At 32.6% G+C, this 20023-nt stretch overlaps 1 protein-coding gene across 4 annotated transcripts in view; it reads left to right on the forward strand.

Moving 5' to 3' along the window:
- Positions 1-20023, forward strand: part of PLAGL1 (PLAG1 like zinc finger 1) — a 139165-nt gene that overhangs the window by 26566 nt on the left and 92576 nt on the right. For all 4 annotated transcript variants that reach the window (XM_023503243.2, XM_031937674.1, XM_023503244.2 and 1 more), the window contains exon 2: positions 5798-5911. The gene's annotated coding sequence lies outside the window, so the exon portion shown is untranslated. The remainder of the gene's footprint in view (positions 1-5797; positions 5912-20023) is intronic.

A 20023-nucleotide genomic window follows, 5' to 3' on the forward strand; every position in this document is an offset into this window, starting at 1 on the left:
AAGTTTCTGAATGGCTAAATACCCTTCTACCTGTCTATAAATGTGTAACATCTGTAAACACAGCCCAAGGCCAGAGATATTTCTGTCAGTTCTAATACTATGCAATATTGAGACCTGCCTTTCAATGTGTAATTTTAATGGTGTTGACATTATATGACTTTGGCATAACATTCTGAAATTTAAACTTTATCATGCTACAGTAATTGTAACATTCTTTGAAGAAATTAAAAAGTGATAGTCTACCTCTGTCATGCTTTTTTATTTTATTTTGTTAAAACAAAAATTTTGGGAAGTGTTATAGTTGCACCTTTTCTGTAATTCCAGTACTTACTTATAGAAGTTTAAATCTTTGAGCCAAAAGATCCTTAAGTGATTATCTAGTTCAGCCATCTGCCTATTCCTATTTTTACATATGAGGTAATTGTTGTCTGGAGATTTGAGGTGTTTGTTTGAAGTCACCTGTCTGACTCCTAATGTACCCTTCTGTTGGTGGTATCTTCAGGAATAATTGTATTCCATATCACTGTAATTAATCTGGCAAAAATTACCTGTGGCAACTTTCTTTACCCCTTTTTTCTCATTTTCCTTCCCCCTCCTTGCCCCTAAGAGAAGAGTCTTAGGTTATTAATGAGTGACTTGGGAGGAGATAGTAGATGGGAAACAGAATTGGGAAGAAAGGAATATATCCTTTGATATTGAAAAATGAAAAAATTCTGTGCTTTTGGGAAATAAAGAAAAAAAAGAAAAATTGAATTGTAAAGAAATATGATAAAGCAATTGTTAAATTTGTGTTTTAGACCTCAAATATTTAATTTTTTATAAGGTTTTAGTTTAAATATTCTTGGAAGTCTTCAAAGGAAGATCTTTGTTTCTGTTAAGCTACCTTGATCCTTTTGACCAAAAACAAAAGTTTGAGTGACATTTCCACTTAATTATTCCTTGTTTGATTTTTTTTTTGGGAGGGAAATTAACCTCAGGATTTGTTAGTCACACCTTAGCCTGTGTACAACCCCTTTATAGGAACATATGGAATGTGATCCTTTAAACTTGCTTGAGAAAAGAATATTTGAAAGAACTATTCTCTCCCTGTCCTCTCCTTAGATAATTTATATTTGTTTTATATGTGTCACTGAGCAAAAAGGATTTTATTGGGATTTTTTTTAATCTAAAAATATTGTATATATATTCAGGTGTTTGGATTTTTTCCCCTTTGTTTTGTTTACATCTATCCAAGTAATTTTGTTGGACAATTTTTTTGTGGTGGTAGTGGTAGTGTTTTTTGTTGTTGTTGTTGGTTTGTTTGTTTGTTTGTACCATTCTAACTCCTTTACAACTGTTTGCCTTGAAGCTAAATCTTGTAGGTCTTATTAAGATGTAAATGCTGTATATGTTGATCTGATAATATCTAAAGATCAGCATAACTAACTTATATAGATTCATCACCAGAAGATTAAAAATCCAATAGGAGGGTTTTGTAGTGTTTAAGGCTGAAACAACTCTTGAAGATTTTCATCAAGAATTTTGAGGAACCTCAAGAGAGATTTGGATTTCATCAAGAACCAAGAGAGAGTAATTACATTAGTGAAATGTTTTGTGAAATCTTTTTTTTTTTTCTGAGGCAATTGGGGTTAAGTGATTGGCCCAGGGTCACACAATTAGGAAGTGTTAAGTGGTTAAGTGTCTGAGATCAGATTTGAACTCGGGTCTTCCTGACTTCAGGGCTGGTGCTCTATCTACTGCGTTTTGTGAAATCTTGAGAAAACAATAAGCCTAGTAGTCATTGCTTCTTGGTTCTTAATGAATATGTGAGCTTACTGAGGCAGTCTATGTGTCACCTAACTCTTCTTAATCCCCTATCTCATCATTATGGCACTTAAAGAGTATTTTGGTTGTAACCTATTTTTAATGTATTAAATCAATTGTAATAATCAGAGATTGGATTTATATTGATTGCTTTATATTTGGTTCTCAAGGCTTGAAGTGAGACCATCAGAAGTCATTATTTTCTGTTCTCAGAAAGATAAAAATATTGTCTTGAACATTCTCACTTTCCAGAATTATCACTCAGCTATAAGAGAAATATGATAAGTATTTTTTGTATAGGTAGAAAAGGACATAGAATAAAGCAGAACAAAAACTAATAATGCAAAAGAGAGAAAAGGAAATAGGTTTTTAAAAGTGGTTTGGATAAGAGGGAGTACAGGAAAATATGAGCAAAGTAGAAGAGGAAGATAAAGGCTATTTTAAAATGCTCTGAAGGAGAAAGAAAAACAAAAGTCATTCTCCCCACCCTCCCCAATCCTTTCAAATAAAAATAGAAACTTAATGAGCAAGCACTAAAAAGAAGAATCAAAAGATTATAGATAAAAATCATGTAGCTTTGGATGTGTCAGAAAGCATTCACCTTCATCTTAAAGTACTTTAAAAGCACAGAATCATAGTATTGGAATTACCCAGAATTAGAGCAAGAAGTTGTTCTCAAAATTTTGAATGGCAAATGATGCTATCAGACTATGTGAATTTAAAACAGGAAATGAGTGAGTAGCTGTCTCTTTTGAAAGGTCATGATTAGCATTGATTTTCAAGACTCTTTCCTTCTGCTACTTGTTAAATTGGGTTTCTTTACCATCTGAGTATATAAATTTTGAATGTGAGATGATATTTTGTGTCTGCAGTAGATCATTGTATTTTAAGTGAAACTGTATTTCTGAGTACAATTTTATTTTTAAAATAATGAAAAATTTCTTTAAATTGTGAGTGGCTTTGAATTCCTAAATTGTCATTATAAGAATAATCAACTTCCAATTATTTACATATTGATGATATTTATTGTAGATTATCCATTTATGGTTTAGAAGCTATTTCTTGACATCAGAACTTTGCAGGACTTCAGGGAGCCATTCTTTCTAGCAACTTCTGCCTATCTTGAAAGCCACTGGTGTCATCTTTCACCTTACATTAATCCTAAAAGAATAGGAAGAATGATTTTCCTCTCCTTCTCCCCCCTTCTCTGGTCCCTCCTTTCCCTCTATCTCCTCTTCTTTCCCTCCTCTTTCTCTCCCCACTCTTCTCCCTCTCCCTTTCCTTCTCCTTCCTCTCCATCATTTTTGTCAATGCTTCCCTCTCCCTCATGTTTGGCTAATAAAATTAATTAGTTAGATGACTGTGGGGGCCGGGGGAGAACCCAGTATTTGTGAGTCATTTTGAGATTTAGAAAAATATATACATTTACAGAAATCAGTAAAAATGTAGGTAGTGTAGGGTATCTCCTTACTTATAAAGAATTCAGCTTTTATTAGATGACCATTTAGATTTATTTGATGATCATTTACATTTTTCTTGATTTTTACAATTTTATTTCAGTTTTTAGAAATTATGATAAAAGAATCCTCCACCATGTTTGCAAAACAGTTAATATGATATTACCAGAAATAGGAATGAAAATTTTTTGGAGGTGTACTTAGACTATATAGAAAAGCTATGTTGCTGAAAAATATTTTTGTAAATTACATATCTTTACTTTATATTGATGGAGTAGCTAGGTGTTATGGATAGAATGCTAAATTTGGAGTCAGGAAGCCCTGAGTTTAAAACCTGTCTTTAAATAATTATCTTGTGACCTTCAGTGTATTCTAAGTCTAGTCTTAAACCTAAATTTTAACCCTTTCTCAGGCTTAATTTTCTTATGAAAAAGAGAATAATAGCACTTACCTCAAAGGTTTGTTGTGAGGAAAAAATGAAATATATATGTAAAGTGCTTTATAAACCTTAAAGTGCAATTTATGATCACTGTTATTATTCTTCATTATAAAATTGGAGTGTTTCTTTTGGCAAAAATTTGACCCTAAAGCAATAAAATAACACTTAAGAATATGGTTATTTCTAAGAAACCTTAATAGCTACTTTAAGATACAGGATTGGTTGTAACAGCTATACCTTCTATGGTCAGTCCACCTTCCCTTTAATTTCAGTCTAGGTTTCTCAAGCTCTAGTTTTTGTCAAATCTATAGACTTAGAGTTAGAAAGAACATAACCTCTAGGAGATATGCTTGGAAAAGAGAATACTTTAGAAAAAAATTTTTTTTAACAAACTATCTAAAAGAATAAATTTCTGCTTAGATGTGATAAAGGTGATATTCCTCACTTAAAGTTTCAGGTGGAGACTGGATGATGACTTGTCAGAAATGATGTAGAAGGGATTTTTCTTCAAGACTAGATCACCATTAAAGTTTGTTTCCAAATCTGAAATTCTATGATTCTCTGACCTCTAAGGTCATAAAGTATAACCTTACTCCAAACATCTTCATTTGTTGTTTAATTTCAGCACTCAGCATTGATCAACCTTGTTCATATTTTGTTTCCTCATGTATCTTCTTCCTTGATTTGAACACTTTGGTATGTCTAGTACCTGTTACTCATTTCATGACCTCCAGGCTCACACTGTCATTAGAAATAATTCCTGAACACCAGATTGCTCACATGGCTGCTCTTGCCACTTATTCCTTTGCTTCTTAAGTACTTTTACCTCATCAGGACATTTATTAACTTTTTAGTTTTAAAGTTTTAGCAGAAAAATGATGTTTTTTGATCAAAAAAATCTTCTAATTCAATTAGTAAAGGTAAATGAACCCACTTTAGATTTTACTATCCTTTGCACATAATAGCATGGAGATCTAAAGCAGTAATTCTGGATTTATCCACATCCAAATCTTATTATATAAATTGTGCCTAAACTGTAAGTCTCTTTTGTGCTAATTCCCATTCCCATATATCCTCATTTTGATTTAGTTTCCATAGCTCTTAGATGTTACTACTTCCTTTCACTGTGGATCTTTTAGCTTATTGAAATGAAGCTTCATAAACTGGCTGAAATACTAAGGAAGTGTAATAGAGGAGTAACAAGATAATCAGAATCAGTTAAGACATCAAGTGCATAAGATTCAATTTCAGAGGGAAATATGGGAATTGATTTCTTTCCCTACTGTATTTTACTTCTGTGGGTAACCGTCTTCAGTTTGTATAAAAGCCTTATGGTTAAACATATCTAGCTCACACAGCTCCTAAAAATACTTAGCATAGATTCATGATATACTGTGTTTAAGAGACCTCCTTTTTTGCAAACTAGTCATTTTTCTATTTTATTTTTCCTTTCTGTTGATTGGCTTTTATGGAATAGAGAGTGAAGTGAAGAAGACCATTCAAGGCAAATGGGACATGACATTACTCATAATTACTCTGTTTGAGGGATTTTGGGTGGATAAGGACATAGCCTATAACTCTGCATCCTTTCCTTTGCATAGAACAAAGCAGCTAGATATGTTTTGATAGACTTTTTTTTTTTTTTTAAATGTAGAAGAATCTGCTTGGAGGTAGCACTGATTAATTACACTGCTTACTACACTGGAATTGCCTGTCTGGAGAGAAAGGCCTCATTTATATCAGGCTGATGAAGGAGCTATCCATGGTGCTTATGTCAGATACTGGCCTTTATCGACTTTTACTGCTGGCTTGGATCCTCTAAGACTACCCAAGTTAAACTGCTCTGACTAAAAACAATAATACATTTGGAGGAAGGAGGAAATATAATCCATTTTGGAGCAAATTAATGCTTGAGAATATGATATGTCAAAAAGCCAAATCAGTTCTGTAGTTCATCAGAATTAGATATAGGAATTTCAGCTATGTAAACTAATAAGATTTGGAATTCAGGAAATTAATTTTATGTTAAAAAATGAGATCACAGATTTTAATCCAAGTTCAGACTGCTATCTTAAACTCCTATTCTTGTATACTTTAGGGAGAAACTGGATTTGTGAGTTCATCCTTCAGTGATTGATGTGTTTTAAGCCACAAGGCAGTCATGCCGTAGAATGAGAATCAAAAAATGGAACCTTTTCTCAAGAATTTCAAGGTAAGGTGTGGAAATTCCCCTCCTGTAATATAAGAACTTGAATTTTTGCCAGGAGCTTGCTTTTCTCTATTTAATTCACATATGCCATCTCAAAAACCTTGGGCCTTCTGGGATTGAAAAAAAGAACACTAGCCATTCCACTAATAATTTTCAAGCATTATAGCTTCTGCTAGTAGTAAGAAAGGTGTTTTGTATAGTATGTGTTTATCTCTCTCTCTCTCTCTCTCTCTCTCTCTCTCTCTCTTTCTCTCTCTGTGTGTGTGTGTGTGTGTGTGTGTGTGTGTGTGTGTGTAAAATCATATGCATCTGCTTTAAGGTGCATGTGAGAAGAGGATTATTTAGAGAATATGTATGTAGTTAGGGGTAGCACATTCTCCTGAGACTAATTGAGATGTAGGTTGGTCTGTTTGTGTATCCATCCATCTATCTGTATTAGATGCAGAAAAATCTGGACACCTTAGTTAATATAAAAATGTCAGACCACATGAAAAAAGTGCTTTACATCATATAAAATTCTTATATTACAACAACTTTATGGACTGTATAATATAAATATTATTATACTCATTTTTCAGATTGGGAAATTGAGACTGAAAGAGGTAAAATTACTTGCTTGTAGTTGCATAATTGGGTTGTAACTGGCAGGGCTATAACTTGAAGTTTTCTGATATGAGTTCATAGAATGCTAACATCATAAAAAGATTGCAGATTTCTGAATTCCTTTTCTGCTATGAATTAATTGGATGCTATCATCTCTTCTCAGCTCAGTAGAAAATAATAAGTAAACATTTTTAACAAATCTTTTGAAATGCAATTTGTAATGCTAATTTAAATTTTCATAAAAAATTTACATTTTGCCCTTTTAATCCTAAATAAAATAAACTACTCATATATTCCATAGTATATGAGCATCACTCATACTCACACAAATTAATAAAATTTTATGTGATACCTAATGGCTTTAAAATACTTCATATATATTTTACTATCTGCTTTCAAGAACAACTCTATGAAATAGGTAGGTAGTCTGAATATTATTAGTCTTAGCATATAGATGAGGAAACTGATGACCAGTTTCAAGTCAAGTTACTTGCCTGAATAGTGGAGCTAACCCAGAGCTTTTGATTCATTGTTCAGAATTTCTCTGTTATATCATGCTACATTTGGCATGTGTATGTATGAAGAATAATCATAAATGCTTGTATGAAGCATATTAATCTTGCCAATATCGGTGCACCACCTCCAACAACTTTGAATAATTTTTGAGTGCTGATGGGGCAGCTAAGTAGTTCATTGATAGAACAGTGGACCTTGAGTTAGGATGACATGATTTTAAATGCAGTCTCATACACTTACTATGTAATCTTGAGAAAATGATCTAACCTCTGTGTGTCTCAGTTTCCTCAACTGCAAAATATGGATAATAATAGTACCTACATTTCATCATTCTTGTGAGAATCAAAAGCAATAAAATTTGAATAATGTTCTTGACACACAAATTGTGCTATATAGAAGCTATTATTATTATAATTATGACTGCCTATGTACTTTTGGTGGAAGAACTGGTTTAAAGGAAATCATTTGGTAAATTGTTGTAACTTCTAACCAGCCCTTATAATGTTGTGCATATATCTAAATTCACTTAAATAATTTTATGTGTAGTTTTATAAGTGGTGACTTTCTCCATTCAGTAACATCTCTGTATATGTGCTTAATAAAACTGCTGCTTTTGACAGAATATGTTAATTGTGAAATTAGAAGGTGTGCCATAGAGGAGATGTATAATGCAGAAATAGTTAAATGTCTAGTTTTCCTTGTAAGAACAGATGGGATCTTATTAATTGCAATCATATTGAGAAAAAAACCCAAATAGCTAAGTCTAAGATTTAACCTTCACACACTAGAGTTTAAAAAGTGAGGAATAAATTAATTTCATGTCATCTAAATTTTCATTAAATAACTTACATTTTTAAAATCTGCTAATATAATTTCCTACTGGAAGACCAAAGTGTTAGAGACATTTGTGACCATCTAAATCATGGATGTGACTAAAAACTAATTGTAGTAACAATGAGATTTTTTAAATTAAGAAATATCTCAGTTTAGATATGTTTGAATAGATTAATTTACTGGAATATCTCATTTTCTGGCTAAAGTTTCATATTTGAGGCCTTAAACATAAGTCATTTCCAATGCAGGAGAATTGAAATATTGACGTAGTTGATTAAATGTACCTGGAAGTTGCATTTCATTTGCAATTTTAGACTACACATGTGTGTTACTATTTAAAATGTTAATCTATTATTAAAATTGTTAATCTATCATTTATTAGGAGGCTTGCATAGTACAATGGAAAAGCACTGGCTATGTAATCTTAGATTCTAGGTTCAAATCTCTAACATAATTCTTTTGGTATCTTTGGGAAAATCATTTAACTTTCCTTAAAATCTATAAAATGAGAGAATTGGTTTATTTGAACTTTAGGTCCTTTGTACCACTAGATTTATGATTTTATAATTCCATGATGCACAGAACTTTCAATTCTAAATTTATGATTTCATAATTCTATGAATCAAAGAGCTGAAGAAATTTTGAAAACTTACCTGTTTTATTCTAAGTAGATAATACCTCCCTATATATACCAAGATCTCTGGAGTGAAATTAAGCCCTCATCAACATCTCATTTCAAAATCTCATCACTCCAGTAATCAGAAAGTCATCTTATAACTGTTATCTTAATACCTATTTCTTTGTATACAGTTTTTTATGTTGCTAGAAAATAGCTGATCAGCATCTTTTGAGGACAATCCCTTTACATATTTATCTCCTTTGTGCAGTGAATTTTTTCTTTTTTTTTGCTGAGGCAATTGGGGTTAAGTGACTTGCCTAGGGTCACACAGCTAGGAAATGTGAAGTGTCTGAGGTCAAATTTGAACTCAGGTCTTCCTGACTTTAGGGCTGGTGCTCTATCCACTAAACTACCTAGCTGCCCCTTGTAGTGAATTTTTTTCCTGAAAAATTGTGAGCAGATACTCTGGATGGGGTGGGGAGAGGAGAGAGAGAAAGGGAGAAAGAGAGAGAGAGAGAGAGAAAGAGAGAGAGAGAGAGAGAGAGAGAGAGAGAGAGAGAGAGAGAGAGAATATGAGAATATCAAACTATATTCCTACATACTATTTGAAGGAATTTTATTGTAAGATCTTTTGTAAAGAGATTAACTTTTTAAAATTGTCAATGATCGGTTCCCATTTACACTAATATCCTTTCCTGATGTCTTTTCTTGGCCTGGAGGCAACCCTTAGTTCTTAACATCTGTGCCAGCAGATAATAAGCTTGGGCAGGTCCTATCAACCTTGAAAGACTTGAAATTCTGACCTGTGACAGAATGTATTGTGTCTATCATCAGAAGAACTTAACTAAATTCAGAAATATCTTTATCAGAGTTGGTTACCATTTGGTGTATTTCTCTTTCTTTACATTCATTTCCCTCCTCTCCCTTCTTATATTTGTTGTTCTTGTTCTTCCTCTTTTCCTTCTCTTCTCTTCTTTCCTCTCTAGCTCATTGTCTGCCAACGGTGGGAAGGGTGTTGTGTTCTGCCTAGGGATTTCCCACACTGATTAAATTAGATATTTTCTTGAATGATTGAAAAATCAGATTCCTATATTTTCTTTATAAATGTGAATTTTTCCCATAGAGATCATTTAAATCGATATACTTTTTATACTTGAAGTATATTAGATATCCCTTCACTCTTTCTAGAACATATAGTTCCTGAGTCCTTAATTTCTTTTCATTACTCTTTTTCCTCTTAATCATCATTTTCTCTTCCATACCCTTCTTCTGCCTTGTACCTTCATAGTTAGCTTATTTTCTTCAGATTCATGAGGTTATAGAGTCACAAGGGCCTATTTTGGTAGAGAATGGACACAAAGAAGGATGTGTTCATTTCTTGAGAAGAGATATCAGTGGGGACATTAGTGGAAATTGCACAGGGAATAAAAATTCACTTCGAATCTCAGCTCCTTAAACTTAATTTTTTCTGGAGAGTTTGTTGTATCGTATGCTGAAGGAACATAGAGACAAAAGAAGGACACATTTGGAAATGAACAAAAACAAAGGTTAAAGTAAATGGTGGTGAAGTATGCCCATGTAGCTCATAGGGTTTTTAAAAGCCCATAAGATTTTAGTTTCTCCACAATTTCATCATGAATATTATATTTTAAACATGGCAAGGTATAGACATATCCCTCTCACACCAATTTGGAAACTTACTTAAGTAGTTGAAAACAGCCTTAATTGTGTCTTTCAGGAAACATAAGTGGTTTCTCACTTAAGATAAATAAGAAGGGATTTAAAATATCTTTTTATTTAACCTTTGTTTTCTATTCCCATCATTAAGAGTTTACATTTTCCCTTCTCATATCCAAAATGCTGACTTCTTGCTTCTAGAATCTGTCTTAAGCTATTCTATCTTGTAGTCTATCTCCCTGTTAATCATTGTAAATCACTGTGATTATAATACTTCCTTTCTCAGAAACCTCCAGTGACTTCTTTTTTTCTTAGAAATAAACTTCAGCCGCTTTAACTTGGTCTACCTCACTGTGACTCTAACCTACCATTATTCTCAGCAAAATTTATTACTCAGCAGAATTTCCAAGTTCCAACTAATTTGGAACACTGCATTTCCCTATTGCCCACATTACCTTACTGTTAATTCCATCTCACTTCAGCTACAAAAAATACAATATACCCATCTTTTAAAATTTATACCAAATACCATTGATTCATTACCCCATCCATAAATGATCATTCTCTGCAGTCTTCACTGCACAGTTTATGTCTATAGCATTTATCACATATTGGTTTGCATTATGTCTTTTGTATGCCCATTTTTTGTCCTTTTAGATTCTAAATTCATTGAGAACAGGGATTGTTGTTCTTTGTACGATCTATTATTTTGAGCAGTGCCATACTTTACTTGAGTAGGTACACAGTTAATATTTGTAAACATTTAAACAAATTAAACAAACCATAGAGAAAAAAACCATATGTAGTATTTTTTTAAATTTTATTACCAAAATCCTATACCATTGTTTTTATAGTGATTATTCAAGTTATCATAGACCTTCTTGTACCTACTTACTTGCTTTGAATTTTCTGTCTGGATTAAGCTATATGAATGCCTGAGCTAGGCTATTCTAAATTTAGCCTATTGAAACAAATATTTTTTTTTTAAATTGTTACAGATTAAAATAATTCAGATACTTCAGAATAGTTTACATTTTTTGACTTTTTTTAAGTTTTAGTTTTTTCTTAAAGAGGAAAACATTAAATTCCCCTACTATTCTGAATTAAACAGATTTATGTTAAGAAAACAGTATGGTAAATTTGTACAGATTAAAGAGATAACTTAATTATGATAACTTTCAAATATTTGTTGGAAGTGAATACTGCTCATGTTTTCAATGTGTACATTTAAGATCTCACATTTCCCCTCAAATCCTTACTTCAAGAATTAAAAAAATCCTAAGAAATTGGTGTCATACTTTTTTATTTTTCTTTTAAATGTAACATTAAAAACTAGCACTTAAATCAGAAATAACAGAAATAAAAATAACTTATAAAATTGTTTTCTTCCATTTTTCATCCATTTTATATTTTTGGTATATTACAATGAGTCTGAACTCTGTGTCTTTTAAAAATAACTTGTTTTGTACCAGGCTCTTGCAAAATAAATATATCACATGAAATCACTAAATGCTACCTTATACCAACTCTTAATTTCTTTAATTACAAAAACAAGTACTTCAGACTATCTGGCTATTCTCTAGTGTGACTACTGCCATCCTAGTTCAGGTTTTCTTTCCTTTTTTTTTTTTTTTTTTTTTTTTTGATATAGACATGGATCTGTCATCTCATTATTGAGTAGCAGTTTTTTTCCACTAAGATAGGTCAGAATTGATCTGTACTTTGTAATCCTTGTTCATGTCTTTCCATAATATCTTCCTAGAAGACTGCATTGGTAGCCTTCTAAAATTTCATTGATACCAGCACAGCAGAAGTTCTAGTGCTATTTTTCTAAACCCTACTTGCATTGTCAGGTGAGTCCCCAGGTGTGGCTGCTACTTCTCTCCTGAGAGTTTTAGAGTGATCTATTACTGAGGGGTTGGAGAAAAGGAATGTATATTCTAATGCTATAGCTTACAAGTACTTACCAGTGTACTTCCTTCAATGATTATCAATCCATATCAGTTTGCCAGTCAAATTTACTTAGCTTTAGAAACAAGCATTTAATAAGGTAGTACAAAACATTCTTAAACCTGGGGGCTATAATCTCCAACATGTACCTATAGAGTACATGAAAAAATAGACTGAAGCTTAGAAAAGCACATGTAGCACAGGGATAATTCACAGTTCTTGGCTCCTCAAAAATTATCTTTCCCTTTTATGGAACTTTCATGAAATTCCCAATAGGTATGATACAATTTTTTTTTCTGTTGGGTATTTTCTGGATTCCCAAAACTGCCTTTCCTCGTCTGTTTAATTTGTCTTTGTTAGGAGTTGCAGACACTGTCACCAGCTATTATTTTTCTTGGGACACTGCTAGGGCATTGATAAGCAGTCTAAATCTTTGACCCTCCAAAATTCACATAGTTATTCTTGTGGTCAAGACAAGGTTGAGGAGACCAAGAATAATGATAGATTCTGAACTGACTTGTTGTTTTATCAAAGACCCCACAGGAGATGGTAGGGCATATATTATATTAGTTTTTGCTTGCTTATTTGATTCAATAGAGATATTCTTAGCTGATAAATGTATAGGGAATAGAGTATCTTGTTTGTCACTTTAAATCATAATGATTGATTTTTATCAACCCCCTTTGTTATCAACCCCAATTGTTATCTTTTGACAAATATGACTTTTAATTATATGACTGAGCTATCTCTTTTTCTGGTCATGTGTCCTTAATTATGTCTTTTATGTCATTTCCTGTGCATAACATATGCTTGACAAAGTCCTTATGAAGTCTGTGTGTATGTACACACACACATCATGAAGATTTCCTTTGCTTTTTTATGTCATCTATTTTGATTCTTCTATGATTGTGTGGTTCCATGATTTGCAGCCAGATAACATCATCGGGAAAATATTGTTTTAAAAAAAGATAGACATTGGTAGAAAGGAGCAGCTTGGAATTAACTACAGAAAAAGTATCAAATTCCCAGCCTGCAGTGTAGCTCTCAATACTCTCCAAATGAGGCCCAAAGCAGATCAAAATGTAATTGGGAAATGTTAAACAAAAAAATAAAAATACAATAAAACAGATAATATTAATTTGTGGTTTTCTAAGTCATTATGTTATTCAAAGGTATCCATTTTTATTTGAGTTTGACACCATCCATTTATAGTGACATACACTTTCTCAAGCACAATTTGGCTTATCTTCCTCTTTTTCCTTCAGTTCTTAGATTATATCATTGTTCATTTATAGTATCTAACCAAGGTATTGTACTGATGGACTAAGTTGTTAAGACTGCCCATACAGTCGTTGCCTATTGTTATATAAGCAATATGTACTCTTAATTCACTTGATTAATTTTTCTTGAATGACTCTGTATCTCATGGAAGAGTTATTATAGTATGCTTGAACTTGATGCATTTATAATGTCATTTATAAACAAGAGTATCTGAAAGACCTCACCATTTGCACAGAATTCTCTTCTGTTTGAACTTTCCCTAGGATATCCTGCATTATGCTGGCAAACACCTTTTGTTTTATGTCTTATTTGTATTGATAATCAGAGGATCATGAACAAAATTATCTATCAAGGAATTCTGTATGAGTTTACTATTTGCTGGTATAAAAGCAAATAGTAAGAGTGTACTTGTGTAAAGAGAAGCTTTCAAGATATCTTTTACTCTATCAAGACAAAAGATTTCTGTTATTCTTTCTTTATTTTTATAATTATCAAGCAATGAGCCACAGGATCTTGTATTTTATATATATTTTTAGTTAGTTGTGTAGTTATGAGAATGTTGTCTTCTAAAGAAAATCAGCTATGAAAGCTAGACTTTTTGTATTTCATAGGTTCATAGCTTAGAGTTGGAAGGTATCTTGGAGGTTATATAGCTTAGTATCTTGACTTTACAGAGAATTTAAAAGGTTTTCCAGAGTCACACAGATAATAAATAGCAACAATCAGGATTCCACCCCAGGTTCTTTGATTCAAAATTTGATTGTATGAATAAATAATTCTTATAAACATTTTTATTAAAATAAGAAAGTTGGACCAAGGGGCAATAATTTCTGATGTATGCTCCATTGGTTTTTTTGGAGGGGGAGGGATAAAAACACCCATAATGTTTTACATTCTTTTGCAGTACTTCCCTCTTTTAGATCTTATGGATCTTAGGGATTCATAAGTACCTGTTTAGTCAGTTACAGCTATTTTTCCTGATTTCATTTTCTTATGTAATTTTTATTTCCTCAAATAGCACATACCAAGTTATTGATTCAAAATATGGTAGTATCATATATATTGCCATTAATTAAGATGATAAACTTCTACAAAATAATAATACATCTGTTTCATATCTAGTTATTGTCTTCCAGTTTTATCTACAAGTGTTTTCAGGATGATATGTTTTAGTTGGTCTCACAATCTTTTTGTGATTGACGCAATCTGTCCATTGCTTTATGGTTTTTTAATGTTCATAATTCATAAAGTTAATACTCATGATTATCCATCATCTACATCTGGAATATTTTGCAAATAATTTTACATTTACATCATAAATCAATAAGACCCTTCAATGTCAATTTTTTTTTTTTTTTTGCTTGGCAAGATCATGATGTTTGCTGACTGAGGTCATTTACTTTTGGTTCTTTGAGTCTCTTTGTGGCAGTTGTTTTATATCAGTAAAACTTCTCTAATAAACAGTGATAATTAGAATCAATATCTTTATTTTTACCCTGTAATATTCTTCTCTAAATTATAATGTTCTCTTGGAGCAGGTTTCTCGGGGGGCTTTTGGAGGCAGTCTTAGTTTCAGTTCAGAGTAATAACCCCAAATGCAGCCAGGAGTTAAAAGTCCAGATCCTTTATTTTCTCTTTCCAAGTATTGTCTCCTTCCTTAGACCCAGTTAGCTTTCTTAGAGGCCTATCTCTCTCCTTGGTTCCCACAGCTCTTGCTGCTAGTCCTTTGCCTCTGCCAGCTTTAGCCTCTCTTCCTCCAAATGTCTCCAGCCAGCACAAAGGTGGAAGATGGAATGAATCTGACTCCGCTTCTGAGAGTGAGCTTATTTCTTAGTGAGCTTGTCCTTTAGTGGGCTCCTCCTTATATATGTTCTCTTAAAGGTGTGAATCTTGTGGAACTCTTAATAAGTACTAAGTACATTAGTGAACTAGAAACTGTTAAATACCATGCTAAATTAGATAATTATTGTCTCTATCAATTCCAGTGACTTAGCACCTTGTAAGAATTCTAACATTATCCCATTTCCAGTTTTTCAGAAACAACGACTTGTTTCAATGTGTTGGATTGTAGCTGTTGTAATTGCTTGGAGAATTTTCAATTAGACCTTTCCCGCCTTTATTTTCATTTGTTAATGATTTTGAACAGTGATCTGATGTTGTACAATTTTCTCAAATGATTCTTATAACATTTCTGTCAAAATAAAGCAAATTTTATCTTTTATACTGGAATCTTGATGTTAATTGCATACAGTGCCTTCTGGCCTTTTCTTACTTCTCATCTTTCTTGATCTCACTGCAGCTTCTTGATCACTTTCTCCGTGATATTCTCCTGTCTGTGTTTCAGTAACACTTTTCTCTTGATTCTTCTTCTGCTTGTTTGATATGCTATCTCAATCTCCTTTGCTGAATCTTAATTTGGGCTATACCTGATAACTCTGGATGTCCCTCAAGGCTCAGCCTTGGGGTTTCTCTTTTTTCTCTATACAGTTTCTCTTAATGATCTCATAAACTTCCAGGGATTCATTCATCATCTCGATAGATAATTCTCAGATCTATTTACTTATCCTTAAATTCTTTTTTGACCTCCAGTTTCACTTCTACATCTAATCTATTGAATTTCTTAAATAGTATTTCCTATTGACATCTTAAATTCAGTATATTCAACACTGGATTCTTTAACTTTTCCTCCAAATTCTCCCATCTCCCTTACTTCCTCATTACTGTCAAAGGTATACTATTTTCCCAGAAATCCAATTTCACAGATTAAGTGTCATCCTTGACTTCTTATTCTTTCTCTCATATCCAATCTATTGCTACGTCCTGTTGATTCTACATTTAGAACTTCTTTCATATATGCCCCCTTGTCTACTGACACTGCTGCCACCTTCACACAGGCATTTTTTCAGCTGGACTATTGCTGTAACCTGTTGGTTCATTAATAGGTCTCAAAGCTCTCTACTCCACTTAGCTATCAGAGTGATCTTTTTTAAATGTATTTCTGACTATTTCATTCCCAATTCAATAAACTCCAAATGGTTCTCTATGGCCTCTAGGATTAAATACATATTCCTCCGTTTTTCTTTAAAAGCTCTCCATTACTTAGCCCTTTTCTGAACCCTTTCTGTTCTGCTACACTTTCTCCATATCCATGTATTCTGTGATTCAGTTCCACTAGCCTCCTTGCTTTTTCTTATGTAAGATACTACATCTCCCAGATATGTGTATTTTAACTAGCTGCTCCCTATGCCTGAAACTCTCTTCTTCCTCTGTTTACTTCCTGAATTACTTCAGGACATAAAAGAAAACAAAAATAAGAACAAACAGCAAGATTAGGCCAATTAGAGATATAGGAAATTCATACTGGAAGTGACAGTTATGAAGATTTTGAAGGCTTGGTTCAAAAGCTATCTGAAGGATGGGCAGATAACCAAAAAATGGAAATAATTAAATCTTATTAATTTAAAAAGTGTAAATGAAAGAACCTCAATTATTGTTGCCACATATGATAACTTTCTGGTATATATGTATATAATATATATCCTTTTTGGGGGGAGATAATCTATACACACATTGTAGTAGGGAAGAGAGATTTTCATAATCAGTGTTGCATAAAAAACACAGTTTTAATGAAAGATGTGAAGAAAATGTTTCCACTGTGAGTATTGGTGGGAAGGGGTTTATCTTTGTTTTGGCTGAACAAAATATCACCTAAAAGTCTCTCTTGTAACAAGGTATCTCTCAAGAATATATTTAAAATATTCAAAATTCCTTCAAAGATATGCTGACAGGAACAAAATCATTAGACTTTCTGATCTTTAATATCTGGCAAGAAATTAAGCAAGGAGAAATATACTCACCAAACATAGTCACTGCTTTCACAGAGATCTTGTGTAAAGGATAAGTCCAAAAGGGGTACACTAGAGATATTTCTGGATGACATTATGTAAATGCGTCAAGCCTTGGAACATTACAGATCCTCTTGGAAATGGTCCATAAATGTACAAGAGTTTTAACCTTGATCTAAATCTACATAGGAAATCATAGACATCAGAAAAACCAAGTGGGTGAAGAAGATCTCTTTTTCATATAATGCATGCATTTCGATTGGCAATCTATTGAATTCATTCATTAGAATATACAAACACATGTTTATATGTGTGTGTTTGTGTATACCCATTTGAAGACACTACAAATGAATAAAAATTGGGCCTAGATTAAATGGGAGAAGAACAGGTTGGATTGTTTTTGGAAATTGCAGTTTAATTATTCCCAAACTTCCCCTTGAAGCAAAATCCTATCTTTAAAAAAATTTATATTCAATTGTGGTATATGAATATTATGGAATATTATTGTTCTATAAGAAATGACCAGCAGCATAATTTCAAAGAGACCTGGAGAGACTTGCATGAACTGATGTTAAGTGAAATGGCAAGAAGAAAATTATATGATGATCAATTCTGATGGACTTGGCTCTCTCTCTTCAACAATAAGATGATTCAAACCAGTTCCAATTGTTCAGTGATAAAGAGAGCCATCTACACCAAAAGATATAGGACTGTGGGAACTGAGGGTGGTTCATAACATAGCATTTTCATTCTTTTTGTTGTTTGTTTGCATACATGAATGCACATATATGCAAATATATGCATGTACAGTCACACACATGCTTATATAGACACATACAGATATGCATATGTGTGCAACTTTGCATATCTATCTGAATACATGCCTGCATGCACACATATACACATCTAGAACGTATGGTGAACTCGACTGAAAGTTAAATAGGAGAGTGGGTTGAATTGCATTTGGGAAATTGAGTATTGCTATTAATTACCCCACTCTTCTCCCTAAAACAAAGACCTATCTTTTTAACATCAGTATTTTTCTGTGATGCTGTATGGGTATGAGTCATAGAATAGCAGAGTCTAAAAACAATTAAAGTTGAAGGTCATCCAAAAGGTAATGGAGGGCACATGGTAGGTATAAATAGATTGCAGCAATGGAGAATTATACTGTTTCCTATATGTATTTGTATGAATCAGTGCTATCCCCGAGGAACCTATTCTGTTTGAGTTGGTTCTCAGAAGAAGCATCATTTGGGAGATCCTCCACAGGGCAAATTTCTTAAGTGAAGACATTTTGTCTTTCTTTGGTTCAGAGGAGATCTAAGATCTACTTTTAGGTAGTAAAGAGAAAGGATGCCATTAGTATCAGTATCATGTCTGGGAAAGAGGGAGGTACTCTCATATCCGGGCTATCTAAATTATCTCTTCCCCATCTCACCTTTTTTAGTTCTAAGAAATAACTAAAATTATGTTTAATTAAATGTTTAGTGTTTGTTAAAATTGAGAGTGATTTTTAATGAATTTAGCATTTTTTTTTTGCAAAAGAAAAATATACTGTATACATAGTATATTGGATCTTGTGTATGATTACTGTATACTTTAAGGATCCATAATTTTAATTATTTGGGCTGCCTCCTCAATCAAATAGAACATCATCCTTTCACATCATAATAAACAAGAGTACAAAGATTGAAGGACTCATTACATACTGGATCTTTAGTAATATAAATAGGTTGGTTCTTGGATAGTAGACATAGTGTGTTACCTGGATCATACTTGACATCTCTTCCACTTAGTAGGACTTTTCAGTACTTATGCATCAAAATTTTTTATAAAGTTTTATATATTCTTTGATAAAACAGAGTCACTTCTGTATCAAGATGAGACATTAGAGTAGAACTTTAGTGGAGGAATCAATGTACACGTATTTATACATACATACATAAATACAATGTGTATTTATACTTATTTTTTATGACTTGGAGTATCATTTTTATGTTCGAAAATGTTCAAAAGAGTTTTGAATTTACATCTTTGTTTTTATATGTTGTTGACTGTATTTATGGTTACATAGAATCTGAAAGATGAGTGGGATTTTTAATAAGTCATCTTGTCCAATCCAATATAAAAATCCCCTTCCCCTTTAGAAAATCCTTCACAAGTGGATCATCTGCTTTAAGATTTCCATTGACACAGGCTTTAATAGTTAGAATGACTAAAAAAAAGTTAGCTTTAATTTGATAAAATCTAACCAATATTTTTAGGCCTTCAGTAGAAGACAGTGGAGTCTTTTAGAACTGGACCAGCAGTCTTATTTGAAGAAAAGTTCTTGATCAGGAACAAAAGTCCAGTGATATCTTTGTTCCTGTGGGAAAATTTGATCATTTAATGGTTTGTTTCCAAGAAAAAATAGGAGTTGCTTATAATCCATTTGAGTTTTCACTGCATTGTAGAAACAGGCTCATTAATTTCTATTTCTTAGGGATACATTTGATTGTAATTTATTTTTGGAAGAAAAATAAAGTTTGAAATTGTACTGCAGCTAATTCAGCCTCTGCTGAAAGTTCTGATAGTTTGTGTGAAACAGGATTGATGTGTTATAAAATCTGCTCCTGCTTTGGTGATGTGTGAAATCAATGGTATAAACTTTAATGGTAACACCTTTTTCTTTGTAATGTTCAAAGAGATTTTAACTGAAAGTTTGAAAATTGCTATTAAACATCTGGGAACAAAATGCTTAGGGCAAATGAGTATGAGGGTCCTCAAGAGAAGAGAGTGTGAAAATAT

Source organism: Sarcophilus harrisii, chromosome 4, assembly GCF_902635505.1.
Source record: "Sarcophilus harrisii chromosome 4, mSarHar1.11, whole genome shotgun sequence".
Classification (NCBI taxonomy): domain Eukaryota; kingdom Metazoa; phylum Chordata; class Mammalia; order Dasyuromorphia; family Dasyuridae; genus Sarcophilus; species Sarcophilus harrisii.